This window comes from Hyaena hyaena, unplaced genomic scaffold (assembly GCF_003009895.1).
Source record: "Hyaena hyaena isolate Hyena2069 unplaced genomic scaffold, ASM300989v1 scaffold_84, whole genome shotgun sequence".
Lineage (NCBI taxonomy): Eukaryota > Metazoa > Chordata > Mammalia > Carnivora > Hyaenidae > Hyaena > Hyaena hyaena.
The window spans coordinates 3220583-3239119 of NW_024080716.1; the positions used below are offsets into that span (position 1 = coordinate 3220583).

General features: G+C 41.0%; 1 protein-coding gene across 2 annotated transcripts in view; it reads left to right on the forward strand.

Moving 5' to 3' along the window:
• LOC120233109 (interleukin 1 receptor accessory protein) overlaps positions 1–18537 on the forward strand; it is a 122820-nt gene that overhangs the window by 65129 nt on the left and 39154 nt on the right. The gene's annotated exons all lie outside the window — the stretch shown is intronic.

Consider the following 18537-nt stretch of genomic DNA (forward strand, 5'->3'; position numbering starts at 1 on the left):
TTTCATGTGGCTCTGTCTGCTTCTCTCTGGCTATCATCCTAGCCTAAACCATACCTCTCACTCTTGACTTTTCTGCAGTAGCTCCATAACTGGCTGTTCCTCCTCCACTCTTGATGCCTATGACCCATTCATCACATGGCAACCAGTATTAATCTATGTAACATGTTAAATTAAATAATCTTTCTGTGATGAAAATATTTAAAGTATTTCCCATTATTATGAGGATAAAATTTCAATTCCTTACAGTGGCCTACATGGCCTTATATATTTATCTCTGTACCTATTGTTTCAACCTCCTTGTGTTCTATTTTCTTGATCCTGGCAATGAAGCTCCCTGAGATACTTTCAGACATTCGCATAGAGTGTTTCCTTTCTAGTCTAGGTCTCCCATACAACTGCATCCCTCACATCTTCATTCTACAGAACTTAGTGCAAAAGTCAGTTCTTCAGACAGCATCCCCTTTTCCCTCCAAGCACTTGGTTTCAGACATATATATACCCCGGTTATATATTCTTTCATGTTACCCTTTGCTTCTTTTTCATTGTACACATTATCATAGCATCTAAGTTCTCAATTATGTAAATATTTCCTTAATTACTTAGTTAACTAATTATTTAATACCTGTCATCTTCCCTGGAATGAAAGCTTCCCGGGGACAGGCACAGTTTTATTCACCTCTCTATCTTTAGTAGCTGGCAGAAGGTTTTTCACTTACTGAGTGTTCAATAAAAACTCAGTGAATGAATGAATAGATATAGTAATTGGCTAAAATCCAGTTTTTACGTCACCTATGAGATTACTTGTATGGGAAAGCATGATGTGTATATCAGGAAGTTCTAAGGAAGTGTAGGCTTATATCTCTATTTAGTTATTGATCTCTGCCTTTATAGTGAGCAGCTTGAAACAAATATCCAAATATGAGCTCTGTGTGCTCAACATTATGTTGGGTAGTGAGGATCCAAGCCCTGTCTTTGAGCTCACAGTCTAGCCGGAGATCAGCCATAAGTGTAAATAACAATTATGCAAGGTAGAAAGTAGTCAGTGGCACAAGAGAGAGCCAGCCACATCTGGAACAGAAGTGACCAAGCTGTGTCTTGGATGATTTGTGTAATTTGACTTCTTGGAAATGTGGGAACAGGCAATGCAGAATTGAGTCTATAACCAATGAGTCTATAACTGATGCCAGTTGTTGCCAATAAACCCAGATCTCTATTCAAGAGGCTAGAATTATTTAGATCCATTTTTATGCGACACAACTTTTTTTTTTTTTACAAATAGTTTATTGTCAAGTTGGTTTCCATATAATACCCAGTGCTCATCCCCACAAGTGCCCTCCTCCATGCCCATCTCCCCCCTCCCCCTCCACACCCATCAGTCCTCAGTTTGTTCTCAGCATTCAAGAGTCTCTCATGGTTTGCCTCTCTCCCTCTCCCCCACTACTTCCCCCCTTCTTCTCCTCCACGGTCCTCTGTTAAGTTCCTCCTAATCCTTGTTAAATTCCTCCTAATACGTTTGCTACACAACTTTTAACCTTTTGGAATTTATGTATTTTTATTTACTCTTTTATTTATGTATAGTATAAATCAGGTTTTGGTATATGGAGTCTCTGAATTTTAACAAATGCATACAGCCATGTGAAAGCTGCTGAAAGATGCAGAAAAGTTCCATTATGCCCCCAAATTTCTCTCATGCTTCTACTATACAGCTAACCTTTCCTGACCCAAGCCCCTAGCAATCACTGATATATGTTATGGACTCATAATTATGTCTTATCCAAAATGTCATTTAGTTGGAATCATATGGTACTGGACTTCTTTTACTTAGTATAATGTATTTGAGATGCGTTCTTATTGTCAAGTGTTTCAGAAGTCCGTTTCTTGTTGCTGGGTAGTATTCCATTATATAGATATATCACAGTCTGTTTATTCATCTTCTAGCTGAAGTTCATTTGGCTGGTTCAAGGTTTTGAAAATTATGATTAAGACTGCCATAAAGATCTGGGTACAGGCTTTTGTCTTAACATGGATTTTTATTTCTCTTGGGTAAATATCTAGAACTGAGATCACTGGATCATACTGTAAGTGTATGTTTAACTTACGAAGAAAATGTTAAGCTGTTTTCCACAGTGATTGTATTTCATGGTGCAGTCCCATCAGCAATGAATGAGAGTTTCAGCGGCTGCATATCTTCCCCCAAACTTGGTATTTTTCATTTTTTAAATATTAGCCATTCTAAGAAGTATGGAATAGTATCTTGTGTGATTTTTAATTTGCAAGTAGTGACTAATGATTTGGGGTATGTTTTCATAGGCTTATTTGCCATCTGTATGTCTTCTTTGATAAAATGCCTATTGAAATCTTGTATCCCTTTTTAAATTGCTTTCTTACTGAATGTTGAGAGTTCTTTATGTGTCCTGGATGTTAAGTCTTTTATCAGATACGTAATTTTAAAATATTTTCTTCTCATCTGTGGCTTATCTCTGCTAACCTTTATTTATTTATTTATTTATTTTTTAGTAATTTTAAAATCCTGTTTCTAGTCTCATCACTGGATCTGCCCCTATTTTCTTCTCTGCTTAGAATGTTGAAGAGCATTTTGGTTTTTCAGGCACAGTGGGGGTCTTGATGATGAAAAGGACAACTGTCCTGTTAACAGGGAGCTCTTAGGTAGATGGAAGAAGAATCCAGGCACTGAAACATCTATAGCCGTGGAATGATGTTCTACGTGCCATAAGGGATGTGTGGACAGTGTGCCGCACTATAGAGCATTGCCTTTCATTGAGGTTTCTGGTTATTAAAACACTGTGAGGAGAGGCTCAAGAGAGAAACAGTAAAGGTTCTGGATAATTAAAATTTAGGAACTCTAATAAAGCTGTTGCCCCCTCTACAGCCCCATGTATTATCAGTGGTGATGAGGGGGGTTGGGAGATGGAGAAGGAAGAGCAGTGTCTCTCACCTCGATAACTCACAGTCCTTCCTCCAGCAGCTGTCGAGCAAAAGGACCACCTCAGAAGCCATCAGCTCCACTGTCTGCCTACTCCCTCCTGCCCCGTTCCCGTAATGGTCTCTTCTGTCTTCATCTGTGGTTTGTACAAGTAAAAGCAGAGATGACAAGCAGGTAGAGAAATCTCATGATTCATGTGGAATGGCACATGTGTAGGACCCATCAGACAGTCTCAGGGCACAAACATATATCTCCCAACCCAGCCTTCATCACCATCATAGTTGTAATTCATGTACGTCACTTCATTCTTCCAGAACAGTCAGTGACTCCCAGTTCCTGCAAGATAAAGTATGAACTTCTTACCCTGTAGAAACGTGGTCTTCCATTCTCGTGCTCTGCTACAACATCCCACACTCAGCTGACTGATGGACTCATCATGGTTTCCACACCTTCTGTGCCTTTGCTCACCATGTCCCCTCAGCGTGGACCCCTCCCCTTGAATCCATCACTGCACCTTCTATTCTGTTTTCAGGCTTAATTCAGATGTCATCTCTTCTGTGAAGGTTTCATTGAACTTCCTGCCTCTCACAGTCAGAGATAAGGACTGCTTCTGCCTGCTTAGGACCTGCTACATCTTTTTGGTTTGAATATTTACTTCTTTTCGCTGGCCCTGTGGTTGTCCGTGCTTTCTTTCTAGATAGCGAGATCTTTGAGATGAGAGACCATGTCTTCTTTGTGTCTTTATGCCCCCGTTGGAACCTGCATATTATAAACTGTTGCATGTAGTAGGTTTTCACTGCAGGTTTATTGATTGAAGGACATGCCATAACCCACAGTTCACCTTTCTTTCTGACCCAGACAGAAGAGGTGTCTGAGTGGCTGATAGTTGTAGCCAGAGATGACAGGGTAATCGTATGTGCTCTAAGCGAATGCAGTTTTGTTTCCCTATTGGCTGTGATTATGCTCTCCTGTCTAGGGTAAGAAATGGATGATTTGATTTTGAGTAATAAGCAATGCAGCTCTAATTGTGTACCTTAAATGCCTTCCATATTTCTGCTTAAGGTGATTTTCTACCAGCGTGAAATGTTCTCCTTTGCAGACAGTTGATGGAGGAGCTGAGTCATGCCTGACTATACTTAATAAGACAGAAGCAGCTAATGCCCAAGGGAGCTGCCTTCGAGGACAAGCTGACATTTCTGACTTCTCTGGTTTTTAAAAGTGGGTGTTGTGAGGAAAAGTTGAGCATTGAAGATAGCTTCGTTGTCTCCATTGGAAACATGACTACATAATGACACTCTAATTCAGACAGATATGATCTCCCCGTTGCCTCTTGGCTGTGGCATGTGCCTTCTGATGCAGGGAACCACTAATCAAGGATGTTATGCTCCTCATTAAAGAGGCCCAGTTTGTTCTGCTTTATATTAACTAGCACCCCAACTCTACTCTTTTCCCCGAAAAGCTGGCTTGATTTTACATGTTTAAGATTCAGGCTAGAAAACACTCTTGAGGTTAGTATTGATTGTCAACCCATCATATTGTAGAGATGGAAGGAATCAGAGCTCATCTGATTTTACCTTCTTACATATTATACGTGAGAAAGCTGGATGCCAGACAGCGGAAGTTACCTGGCCACAGTCAGGGTTAACTTTCAGACTCTGGAATGAAGCAGATCTGTGTTAGAATCCTCTGTCACATACTTCCTATTGCTAAAAGATAAACTGAGGCATATTAACAATGAAAAATGTTAAGAGTTTATTTGAGGAAAAATCAATTTGCATTAGGCAGCATCGAGTGGTGAAGTGGTTGGGAGCATTTTACCAATGGGAACTGGAGACAAGACTTTTCTAGAGAAGACGTGGAAACAAAACAAGAGAACCATGTGGTTGACTATAGCTTAAGCAGTTGCATTCACCTGATAGAATCTAGTTGGCTGTAATCAGGTTCCTTGGATTTTGATTTTTTGACCTTGAGACATTACAGGCTTAGGTTTTTGTTTGCTTAGGTAGGCTGCTAAGGCATTAAAGCCACCTCAGTCTAATAGCCTCCTTGTTTAATTAATTTAACTCTGTGTAATCGTGTGGATGTTCTTTAGCTTACCTAAGACTCACACTGCTCATTGATTAAATGGGGGCAATAATAAGCTATCTGAAAGGGTGGTTAGGAAATCATAAAAGTAAGTCACTTAATACCTGGCATATGGGAAGCATTCACTAATAGTTGGTTGTGGTAGTTATAATAATAATGATGATGGTGGTCACACTGACAGAGTTAGGACAAGAAATCAGGTGTCCCAACTTTATGTTGTTATTCTCTATAGAGAACACTACAAAAGGTACCTCAAGAACTATAGTGTCAAGGAAGTTTAAAGATATCTGCCTGAGATTGCATTCCTATATTCCAACAAAGGCTCAGTAGCCAGTTTTCTATAAGGCAGAAGGAAAGAACATGGTTTGAGATGTTTGTTAATGTAAAGAATCAATGCGAGTAGGAAGAATTGAGGGAAGAAATTATGTTTAAAGTGTTTAAACTGGAAACTAAAGGGGGCGCCTGGGTGGCTCAGTCGGTTAAGGTCCGACTTCAGCTCAGGTCATGATCTTGTGGTTCATCGGTTCAAGCCCTGTGTCGGGCTCTGTGCTGACTGCCAGCTCAGAGCCTGGAGCCTGTTTCAGATTCTGTGTCTCCCTCTCTCTCTGACCCTCCCCTGTTCATACTGTATCTCTCTCTCTCTCACTCTCTCTCTCAGAAATAAATAAAAACATTTAAAAAATAAATAAATAAACTGGAAACCAAGGGACTGAGCATGATACGAGAGAGCCTAAGAGGGTTAAAGGAGAGAAGATTGGCTCTGGGAGGGTCACTGGTTCGGAATCCAGAAAACTCTGCTGCCTGCTAGCACCGTGACTTTTCCAAGTCATTCTGAGCCTTTCTTTCCAAACTCCAAAATGGGACAACAGCACCTCATTCTGTGATCAAAGAACACCATGTGTCTGAAGCTGCCATGTAAAACATAAATTATTGTGGATTCTGTTAACAATCATGGATTTGTAATCTTGGATGGGATGCAGTAGGGAAAAGAAGACCATGATTCCTAGGTGATGAGTTTGACACGTTTTCCTGCCTCTAAGAGTATGGAAACAAGACGGTGTGTTTCTAATCAACCACCTTCGTAATCAGTTTCTCTACGAGGTAGAGAATTATAGCATTGGGAGACTGAAAATGCCCAGATACGAGCATTCTGGACTGGACAATTTTGCCTTGGGATTTATACCTGGATGCACACATACCCCCTGAGATATATGTACGATGACAGCTTGACTTGTATCAGGAAGCACCTAAAAGCCCTTTTGGCAATGACAGCAGACCCTTTTCCTGGTCTTGAACAAATTTGTGTTATTTTTGTTTTTGTAATTTATAATAATTATATTGCTGCTTTTCAGTGGCAGACCATTGGTGTGTGTGTGGAGAGGTAGTGTGTGTGTGGAGAGGTAATGTGTGTGCCCTGAGAAAGGGGGTTAACAAGTAGAAGGGTATTATAGGAGAGATTCTACATTTTGATTTCTCTAGAGTTTAACTACTTTTACTTCATATATGAAAAGTTTCTTCTCCTGTTTTGCTTCCTAAGTTTTAAGAGCTCTGGAGTTCTAAAAAGTTGGTTTCTCTTCAGCACTAAATATATTAGAGTCAAATGCCCTCCACCCAAAGTCTACAGTAAGTCAAGAAGCTGAATGTAGGGTCATAGGGTTGTTTGGGGGACATGTGGTGGCTACATTTGTGGTGAGTTTAGTGTAATGTACAGAGTTGTTGAATCAATATGCTGTACACCTGAAACTAATGTAACGTTGTGGGTCAACTGGACTTAAAAGCCAACAAACAAACTGAACATAAATACAGGCATAAAAATCCAACCTCTGACATCCAGGGAAAAAAAGAGAAGCAAAGACTGATTGACGGAAGTGTAGTGTAAACTGTCTTTCATCGTTGGTTTTATAGGCAAAAGGTAATGTGATATGGGGCAGGTAACTAGGATTCTGGAAGGTTTCATCCCACCTCTGCTACTAACCAGCCTTTCATTCAGGTGCTCATCACCCCTTTGGACTCAGAGCCTAATCTGTATAACGTGTCATGTTCCTGGGTGATTCAGAAGGGCCCCTTCCTCCTCCAATGTGTAGTGGTTTTCTAAGATGCATAGTGGATTATACGTGACTTAAATATTTAGAAAGGTGGACCATGATTGTATCTTGGCTTTTATCTTCCCAAGATCTGCTCCTCCCCTTGGGAGCTGATACTGTTCTCTAGCTGTGGGGCCACTGAAAACTGAGCCAGTCTGGACTCCTCCCTAGTGAGTCCTCCCCACCATCCCCTCATCATTCACAGCCAGACATTTCCCCAAACCCTACTGCTTACACTCTCAGCTTCTGATGTTTGCTTCACCGACTTTCTCTCAGGATCTTTTGTCTTCTGCTTGTCACGATCAGCCTTCAAGAAAAATCTACATGCTTGACACATTATTAAAATTGAATGAGACCACACTGGCATTTCACAGGTGATGCCTCTCTTAAACGCAGTGGTAGGATGGCAGCCTGTGTCTCATCCTGGCAGGTGATGAAGATCTCAAATGCCCTTTTACTCCAGGCAATTTCCCGAGAAATTGCTGGGGAGGTTGCTGGCAAGGCTCGCGGGATGCTCTTTCCTTTGGCTTTGTAGTTGTGTGTAGAAGATGGCTGCAAGTCTTGAGGTGGAGGAATCAGATAGCTTCTAATTGAGAGTTCAAGGTCCTTGATGTACTTTCACTGAACAAGGCTCCTTGAACTCCGTTGGGAAGTCAGATGTGGGGATGACAGGCACAAAGACAAGTTAGTGCCCAGAGGGCCTTAAAAACTTTTTTTTTTAACGTTTATTCACTTTTGAGAGAGACAGAGCATGAGCGTGGGAGTAGCAGAGAGAGAGGGAGACACAGAAAATGAAGAAGGCTTCAGGCTCCGAGCTGTCAGCACAGAGCCCGGCGCAGGGCTCAAACTCACAAACCATGAGATCATGACCTGAGCTGAAGTCGACGCTTAACCAACTGAGCCACCCAGGCGTCCCACATTACCTAGGAGCTTTAAATTTCTATCAGACTGTTGAGTGGAAAAGTGATGGCTTGAGCTATCTTCACTAATTTAAGAATGAGTCCATGCTTAGCCTGCTTTCTCCATTTTAAGATTTAAATCTTAATTTTGTGTTTTCTGTCCCTGGCTCTGATGAGATGCAGTAAAAACTCACAGTGCAAGACACACAATAATTCATTATCCCTGCTATCTTTCTAGGTCTCAATTCCCTCGTCTGTAAAAATCAACATAATTGTAGCTAAAATTTATTAGGTTCATACTGTGCACCTGAGCATATGGTATTTTTGTGTATGATCTTTTTTACCCCTGTCAACAATTCTATGCGGGAGGTGCTTTCATTAGCTTTGTATTTTGCTTGATCCTTCTTTCCACGTGCCCCAAGTGTGGTCCTCATTACCATCTCCTTTGCTTTCCGCTTCCAAGACGAGATCCAGAGATTAGCGTCTTTACCTGTAAAATGCGAGGGAGGAAAAGGATAATTGCGTGGCTTGATCACATAGGATGCACGCAGAGTTATCCTCTGCGGTCCACTGCTAACGTTATTTGTTCCAGTATTCTGAGGTTTGCTTCTTTGCCTACTTCATCCTCTGTTTGGAAGAGGAATATAATATTGCACTGCTTACATGCCCAATAGCAACAGGGAACGTTTCTGGAGATATGTATTAGGAATATCTATTTTACCCAGATGATGTAATAGAAAGGAAATGACATTTGGATCGAAAAGAAGTGATTCTGTGCTTGCCACTCTTGAACTCAATGCCATGTATCAAATTAGCTCTCTGGGCTTAGTTGCCCCGTTTGTAAAATGAAGGTGTTATTCTGAATGTTATTAAAACTGCCTTGTAGGCAAATGCCCGCAAACACTTTGTTAGGGGCAAGTCCCCATAGGTTAAGTGTTAACAACATTTGTTGGGCCATGTTCAGGTTGAAATTGGCCACGCTCAGTGTGGAATTCAGAGAGGAATGCAATACTAATAGCTCTCTGCTGAGTACTTTAAAAGCATTGTATCATTTAAGCATCACGTCAGCCTTCTTTGACAGCCAGGAGCATACCATTTGCTTGTGTGTACTCGTATGGCCGGGAAGCGACACCAAAACACGGATCTGAACTAGGGTTGTCAGACTCCAGAGACTAGGCACTGTGTACGCCAGAGAGAAAGTCGTTCTGGGCTATGGGAAACTCGGTTTTGTCCCTCCCCATCTCTGTCACAGATTGTTGGTTCATGTCTCAGACCTGCTTTTATTCTTTCTTAGCTTCACTCCCTCATTTGTGGTACGGGGTCTTACCAGCTATTCTACCGACACTGGAGGCTACGGCCAGATCTAAAATCCTTGTGTTCTGGGATTCTGTGCTCGAGTGTGAAACACCTTGACTTCCAACGCTGACCATCTGTTTCTTGAATAGAAATCTGAAGGCAGAGATCATGTTTTTCCCTAAATTTTGTTTATAGCCGCTGGCACTCACAGGACCCTGAATAAATAGTATGTAATAATGAAAATAGAGAGCGAAGGCTGCTTGATTATTATATGAGAATAGTAATTGGATCTTTACATCTTAATCATGGATTAGAAAAGATTGCTTGGGAAAAAAAAAAAACAAAACAGAAAAACCAGCTAATGACTGCTTAGAGTTTTCCCAGTGTAGTGTGCCACACTTGACACAAGCCAGTTTATTTATTGTCACAACAGCCCTGCGAAGAAAATCATTCCCTTCAGCCACACGAGGATGCTCATTACAGTGATTTTTTTTTTAAAGAAAATAATGGAACCATGGTACAGAGGCAGCACACCCAGAATCCGTTCTTTTGCTTGCTAACCCCTGCTGTAACTTTGATGAGAGAAACAGCCTTTTGTAGGGGGCTATTAGATGATGCTGTTCCATGTTCTTCCTTATTATGCACAGCAGTAGGCAGGGGGTCTGTTGGACCCTCCTTGGACATTAACGAATGATGATTAAGCATCCGTTTTTTGGTGCTCTGACTTCATGGAGATCAAGAAAGAGCCTGCAGACCTTCAGCCGCTCTTCTCAGACCTAGGAACTGTAAAATTCTCTGCAGCAGGAGACCCCGGGGTTTTTCCTCATGTCCTCTGCATTGAGGGAAACTTGGTAGAACATGGCACTCATGTTCACAAACTCAGAGAGGAACCTCCATGTGACAAGAGATTGAATGAAAACCATACTGTCCAGAGATCCTGGTGTACTGGCCCTGTAATGATAATTAGGCTCTGAAAAACCCCAGCTCTCAGTCGTCCTTTACATAATGTGATTTCGTATCTTTAAGGATCACTTGCAGTGGTGTATGTTCTGGCTTTAAACTTCATGGGTTTGGTGGTTTTCAGCGGTGAGGATTCATTTTCCTTTTTTACCTCTTCCTTTTTGTTATTTTCTTTGTTCTCACGTTTCCCTGGTAATTATTTGCTCCACATTAGGGGGGGAAAAACTGGCCAGCCCCACCCCTTTTAATTGATATAAAGTAATAGCTTGAGGACATGTAAAGATGAGCGTCTGGTGCTACAGGAAAGAGTGGCGCACAATCGAGAATAAAACTTGTTCTAGGAACAAGCTCTAATGACATCTGCAAAATTGAGGCTTGCGGATCTCCGACCCCCCCCCCCCCCCCCCCCCCCCCCCCCCATTAACCAGCTTTCTGAATTTGGCATGCTTTCCTTATCTCGCAAATCTTCTCATCTGCCCAGGGCTGTTTCTTATTTTCTTCAAATTACTCAATCAAGAAAACTCCGTTTTTTGGTGGGAGTAAGGTATGTCTAATTATCTGGTCCAGGAAAACCATCTGCCGAGTTATTAGCTCAGTGTTGTTGAACGGTACAAGTGACATGAGGTTGTGTGATAGATGCTCACAGCCACTCCGGCTCTTCCTCCCCCACGCCTCACTTCTCTCTCTTTTCAAAGCTTAGTTGATAACCACAGAACTTCAGAAGCATTTTCTAGACCTTTGTTTGAGTAGCTGTCCCCTGAATAAAAAAAAAAATACCTCTTTTAATGATGTTTTTCTACTTACATCATACTCTAGGAAATGTAGTTTGTAGATTATTTTTTGAAAACTGCTTGTTTGCTACAGCACTTTGCCAGAAAAATATTCTACTATTTGATTTTTTTTCCATTGAGGGACAAAAAAAGAAAGTATTTTTTAAATGTAATTAGTCAAAGAGACCTAGACTTAGGGGGTGGCTAAACCTCACAATTTATTCAACAATCTGCCTACTTTAACAGATGAAATAAGACATTGTCATCCTTTAGTATGATGATCAACTGTGACTAGGGAGACACAAAATAACCTTGGTTCAAACTAATATTTATCCAATGCTAATGTGCTTAGGAATAATCTGATCATCTTGTTAAACTGTACATTCTAATTCAGTTAGTCTGGGTGGGGCCTGAAGATCTGCAATTCTGCTGAGCTACCAAGGCGCTGATGATGTGCTGGTGGGCTGTGGACCACACCTAGAGTAGCAATGGTATTGGAGAGTTTATTTCTTATGTAAAATCTAGAGCTAGAGAGCTCAGGGCTGGTCAGGCAGCGCCTTGTGTTCTGCCTCTCACTTTCACACTCCACCATTTGCTAGGTGTGCCCTTCATTCTTATCTTCCATGATGTAGCATCCCTGTTCCAAGCAGCGGGATGGAAGAAATGGGATGGGAGCCAGAGCCTAGGAACACGCCTGTACCTCTCAAGAAATGTTTTCCGGGGCACCTGGGTGGCACAGTCAGTTAAGCATCCGACTCTTGATTTCAGCTTAGGTCATGATCTCAGGTTGTGAGATCAAGCCCTACGTGGGGCTCCACATTCTCTCTCTCTCTCTCAAAAAAAAAATGATAAAAATTTTAAAAAGTAATAAAAAAATGTTTTGGAATCTACCACATGACATATCAAATATAGTCCATTCATCAGAACTTTCCACTTGAGCACGTCCCATCCAAGTGAGAGGAAAGTTTGAGAAATGTAGTCTTTCTTCTGAACGGCTCTGTGCCCAGATGGAAATTCCCATACTTTTGAGGAAGGGGAGTGTGGGGACAAGGTCAATGGGACATGTCTAGCAGTTTCTCCCATAGACCAGAGTGAGAAAATCGTTTTCCAAAGGTCACATACAAAATGGCAGCCCATAGATTAATTGTCACTAATATGTGCATAGAACTTTACAGTTGCTATCGTAATTTCTATCTTTGGCTCATTCAGTTTTCATAACTCCTATGTAGTATGAGCTTGAAGTGTTGGTTTTAGGAGCTGAGGTTCATAATGGCTGAGGGACTCACCCTGACTGCCTGCTTTAAAACTGCAAATTTCTCCTTCTTCCCTCTTACCAGGTTTCATGTTTTTCTTTGTTCCATTGACTAACCTTCCAATATACTCTATACTTTATTTATTTATATATTTATGTATTTATTTATTTTTAAAATGTTTATTTATTTTTGAGAGAGAGAGAGAGAGAGGGAGACACAGAATCGGAAGCAGGCTCCAGGCTCTGAGCTAGCTGTCAGCACAGAGCCTGACATGGGGCTCCAGTCCACCAACTGTGAGATCGTGACCTGAGCCAAAGTTGGACACTTAACTGACTGAGCCACCCAGGCGTCCCTTTACTTTTCTTATTTAGTGTGTCAGCTGCTTATTGTCAGTCTCCCTGTGTTAGGAGGTGAGCTGCATGAGACCTTCGTTTTGTTCACCAGTGTGTCCTGAGCTTGACCCATGGCAGGATCTTCAGTGTGTAGTTTTTAAATGAATTAGAAAAGCCAGGAGGTGCCAAAGCCTGTCTTTGACTCATCTCTGTTATCCCCAACCGTGATGCTCTGTGCTCTGTGCCATGTGCCTCCTCTATCAGGGCTCCTGCTAACGTTCCAGTGTCTGGCACTCCTCTCTCTTGCCTCGGAAACTTGCCCACGCTTAACTTGTTGACTTCCTCTTTGTCATCAAGCCGCTCATTCAACGGTGCTCACACCTTAGATTCTCCTTAGATCCCAGTCGCAGGCTAATATTTCCTGCAAAGGCACGCATACAGTAGAAAACCAAAGTTAAGCAAAACTTTTAAGAATGGATTATAAAACCAGTCTTTTCATTATACTTAGTCTCTGCCCTCAGGATTAGATAAGACTACTGAAATATATGGGGCACCTGGTTGGCTCCGTCAGGTAAGCATCTGACTTCGGCTCAGGTCATGATCTCACGGTCTGTGAGTTCGAGCCCCCCCTCCCCTGGAGGCTTTCTCTCTGACTTTCTCTTGCTCATGTTCTGCCTCTCTATCATGTAAATAAAAATTGAAAATAGTAAAGAAAATAAAAGACTACTGAAATTTACTGATGGGGCAGTTTTTAAAGCACATTGAATTCCAGCTGAGGATATGAAAAAGGACTGTTTCTGATCACAATCCAATCTCAAGACCACCATTTCCTCCCCCTTTATATAATATAATATATATATATAATATAATATAATATTTCGTTATATTAGGCATATAATGTCATATACTCAGCTGAAAGCTATCCTCCTGCTTAGAAGCCTATTATAATAGTTGGTTCATTCCATCAAGTATTTTCGCTTAATCTTTCTTTTTCAACCTTTTGACAGGCAAGGACCTATTCAGATTTATTACGCAAATTCAGCCTAATAGGTACTGTGCTCCTTTTAGTATACCAAGCCCCTTAATCCGCATTCAACACTATAAGGTAGGCATGTTACGCACGCAGAAACCGAGCCTGAGACGGGAAGCATTTGCCCAAGGTTATATGTCAATTAAATGGCATATGGTGATTAATTACATGTGGAAAGTAATTCTACCTGAAGTTTTCTGACATTTAAATCCTTTCCTCTTTCTCCTCTATACCTGAGCTTCCTGGGTTTTTATATCTACATGTCTTTCTGCCCCAGCACCCAGCCCAGTGCCTTGTTCCCAGCAGATTCTGCATGAATATTTAATAAATACAAATATATGAATAGCTTTCCTGTGGGAAATATCTTGCTTTGAATGTGTGAGCGTAGATTAGGGACAAGCATCCTAGATCTATGTTCAGGCAGCCTTTATTTGTGCTACCACTCAGGCAAAAGTAAGTCAATTAATCTCTCTGTCTCCGTTTTCTGGCATGTAATGTGGGAATGGGCATGAAAGCCCAAGAGGGTGTTGTGAGATTAATTAGTTAAAATGTATACCCTGCTATATAAATGCTAATTGCTGTCAGGAGCGTGGGTTGGATTTTCCAGCGACTTGGCTTTGGGAGGCTTTGCACATTCCATTAGTCCTCTGTACCTCCCAGCCTCAGCCTTAAGAAATCCTTTGGCTGAGGGACATGATGACTTTGTGACTCCCCATGTCGAGGGGCCAATTTAGAAAGGACGTCCCCTGTGGAGTACACTGGGTAAGAAGGGACATTTTAAGCAAAAAAGTAATTTGCTCTGCCAATAATTTGCTAAATTCCCTTTGCTGTTATTAGAGACAAATATATTTGCATAGCAGCCTTTTCCCCAGTCTTTTCTTCTGCTCGTGCCTGCGGTGAGTCATATAATTAATTTGGTATTATATGACACTCCAGCCTGTTGCCATAGATTTTATTTTTATCTGTTCATTGAATAATTGAAAAAGCTCCAACAAAATACCCTCAGGTGGCTGGCGAGGGAAACTTAAAAACTCGCAGAACAAATTTCCAATGGGCAAACACTCCAAAGAAAAAAATTCTCAATAATAATACCTTTTTTTTTTTTTTTGCTGATTTTTAAGAACACCGATATGTATATTTTTTCAGTCCCTATTGTAAAAGAGGCTGATTCACTTTAGAGGTATGTTTATTTGGCCCATGGGACATTCTGTAAAAGAGATACTTAGTAGGTCTAGTGATTTATTTGCCACTTTAAGATGAATTGCATTTAAATTGATTGAAAAGATTTTAAGGCTATGGAATCAGCCAAAAATCTTAGTGATTGATCTGTATTTAAATTTCAGTATGTAAGGGCCTTTAACAAAAGCTATTTTAAAAGGTGTCTGTTCTTGATTTATTAAGTTATGTGATAAGAGGAAAATCCTGCCTTTTATTAGTTAAGATGGAAATACTAGTTACTGTAACAATATGCCCCCAAATCTCAGTGTCTTAACACAATAGAAGTTGATTTGTCCACTCAATCACAGCCCCCCCAACCCGGAAAGTGAGATGGCATTTCTGAGGAGCTCTGCTCCAAGCAGGGTGAGGGGTCCAGGCTCCTTCCATCTTGTGATACTACGTTACTCAAAATTTTCTGGCCCTCAGGGACTCCATGTGAGGGAAGGAGAAAGCATCATAGATTAAGCTGGGAGTTTCAGGTTAAAACATTTCCAATCGCATCCATTGGCCAGAACCAAATCCAATGGCCCCAGTTCGGTTGCCGAGGGTTTGGAGTCTCCATATGGGCCAAGGGAAACCGGGGTTCAGGAACATTTAGCCAGTCTCTGCCACATCTGCCCCCGCAGTCACTAGAGTTCCATTCGTGCTTCCTCCTCAGTCGGTCTGAGTACACGCTTGCGGTGGCGATGCCACACTCGCTCTCTGCTCATCCCCCTTTCCACGGTCTGCATTCTCCTACTTTTACAAAAGAAAAATTGACCTGTCACTTATCATCCATCTTACTATTCATCATTCCCAGGACTGTAAAGACCTCCAGGCACCAAACAAAGTGACAATTTGTAATATTGGTGTCAGGAAGTCTCCTTTAATCAAGGTACCATTAGCCCTCAGAAGGGCCTCCACTTCCTCTCCAGTTTACCAGTGTTCCTGTTATGACAGTTCATGGTGTGAGACCCGCTGTTTACTGGCCCCAGTTGGGGCGATCTGAATTGAGATCTATTAGAGAGCAGAGTTGCAGGAAGGATGCTAATTTTCATTTGATAGCCTTACCTCTACCATCAGCCAAATTTGGACCCATAGTCCAAGCTCTTGAGGGAGGTGCCTTTGGGAACAGCATAAAGAATATTTTTATGCAATACAGAAGGCAGTAGCATCTCTTTCCTTCAGATAACCAACAATATGGTGACATTCCAGATACCATCAGCTGCCCAACTGCCTGTCACTCTCTTTTTCCTTTAAACTATACCTTGTAATTCAAAAGTGAAATGACTGTTGTGCCAAAGCACACGGATACAAACCTTGGAATTAAAAAGTGAAATCAAGACTTTGTTTTCTTCCAGAAAGTTAATGTGATTAGGATGGTGAAACACCGGAGAGTGGCTTTGCCAGTTGTATTTATGATATGCGCTCTCGTCCTTCCTTCCCTTTTTCCCCCTAATTATTATTTTAATTATAGTCAAAGCAAATCATGCACAGAGAGTTTTAAAAGGCCAAAATATTATAAGGTTCATACCAAAATAATTGTACTTTTTCTGCTCTAAGTTTCCTCACATCTGCTAGCTCTTTTCTTCACAAGCCACCGCTTTTAAGTACTCTATTTATTCCTTCTGGCATTTTCTATCTATATTTTGCCAATCAATTTGTACCTATTGTTATTTTTCATTTAACCAACTCTGGGCATATTTTTTTTTTCATTTTTTAATTATAGTCAATGAGATTTCTCTCTCCTAAATGGTCGTCCCCTCTCCTTTATTTACTTATTCCTTTTTACATACGTGCTGCAATATTTGAATCAATAATCATTTAATTAATGTGCCTTCACATGGTAATGAGCTATGATTGTTTACTTTCTTACTTTTGGAAGTTATTAATTGCCTTGCCTTCATATGCTTACTTTAATTTGGATCTTTTGGATAACTGGTTTCCTACTTACAATTGCCTTTCAGCATAATTTTCCATAGGGCTAATTTCATCAGATAATTTATTAGTTACAATTATTATTATTTTTGATCTGGAGATTTCCATTCCCTTCTACTTACCCTGGTTTGTCGCCAAGCCCTGCTGAGTAGCTGTGAGCCAGAGATCTCCTTCACGGTTATACTGGGGATTCCTTTCCCCTCTCTCTGGAATTGCATCCTTCTTCCTCCATCCTACAGTTTGCTTATTTCCCTCTCATTTTACTAACACAAATCCCTCAGAAGGCTCATGATAAAGAGCATATGGGAAGTAAAATTACTGAGTCTTGATGTGCCTGAAAATGCCACCTTCACACTTGATTGTTTCCATGGGTTTAGTTTCAAGAAGGAAAATAATCCCCTTCACATATATTGTTTCATTATCTTCCAGTTTTCAGTCTTGCCTTTGAGAGTTCCAAAGCCATTCTGATCCCTGGTCTCTTGTAAGTGACCCCCCACCCCTTTTTTTTGGTATCCTTTCTTACTCTCTGGTAGTTTATAGCGTCTTCTCTTTTTCCAGTTTTAAAAAATATTTTTGGGTGCCTGGGTGGCCCAGTCAGTCAAGTGGCCGACTTCATCTCAGGTCGTGATCGCACAGTTCGTGGGTTCAAGCCCCGCATCGGGCTCTGTGCTGAAAGCTCAGAGCCTGGAGCCTGCTTCAGATTCTGTGTCTCCCTTTCTCTCTGCCCCTCCCCTGCTGGCAGTCTGTCTCTGTCTCTGTCTCTGTCAAAAGTAAAATACAAAATGTTAAAGAAAATATTTTTTGTGGTATAAATCTGTTTTCATTGACTTATTTAATTGATGGTTCTCTTCTTTCTTTCTTTCTATTTTTTCCCCCTTTGCTGTACGTCATCTACGTCGAGGGACCCAAGTTAAAGGAGGCTCAATCTCTGTGCTTTTATAGAAGAAGAAAAGGAAACATAAAATATGCTCTAGCTCTTAAAATAACCAACACAAGTGACACTCACTACATCATATGGGCAAAAGTCAGCCACGTGACCTCTCCTTCAGAGGGGCAGAGAAGTGGAGGGTTTCTTTGCCTAGGAAGAGAACCCAGAAACATCGGGGGAATGGCACTCACTAGCGATTCCGTATCTCAGGGCTGACAGTTCCTTCTGGGTCTTCTCAGCCTTCTGAATTGTGCACAGGTGTGCCCTCCAGCCTTCCCATTCTGGCTTAGGATTTGTCTGTTTCAATGGGCTGAACTGATTACAGCTTGTCAATTTTGATGTTGTTGCTGTCTTTTTTCCTATTCTTGCTGTTACTTGGGGTTATGTCTTGAAAAATTATTTTAGTTTTAGTGAGGTTTCAGAAAGGAGCGATGTTGGTTGCATGTATTCAATCTGACATATGTATCTGAAAAACTGTACTTGTAATTTCCTCTAAACTGAATGAGCTGATTCTGCAACTTTGTAGCTTTAATGAAAATGTATTCGAAGAATCTGGTAAGACGGATGTTTTATTTAAAAAACATACTGTCATGTTCGCATTGGTGTGGACAAAATTGGATCTTTCCAGTTCTTTCTTTGTATGTTGGATTTTGAAAGGTATTTTTAAATAAAAGCATAGTGATTATAAATAATAGTAATTTGTGGAGTCTTGGAAAAGCCGGTTTATTAAATTTCTCAGAGATCTATTACTTACTTAAGGATTGAGTGCTTACAAATTCTTCTGCAAGTCACATAGCTTCCAGTTTTTTGCTTTTATCAAA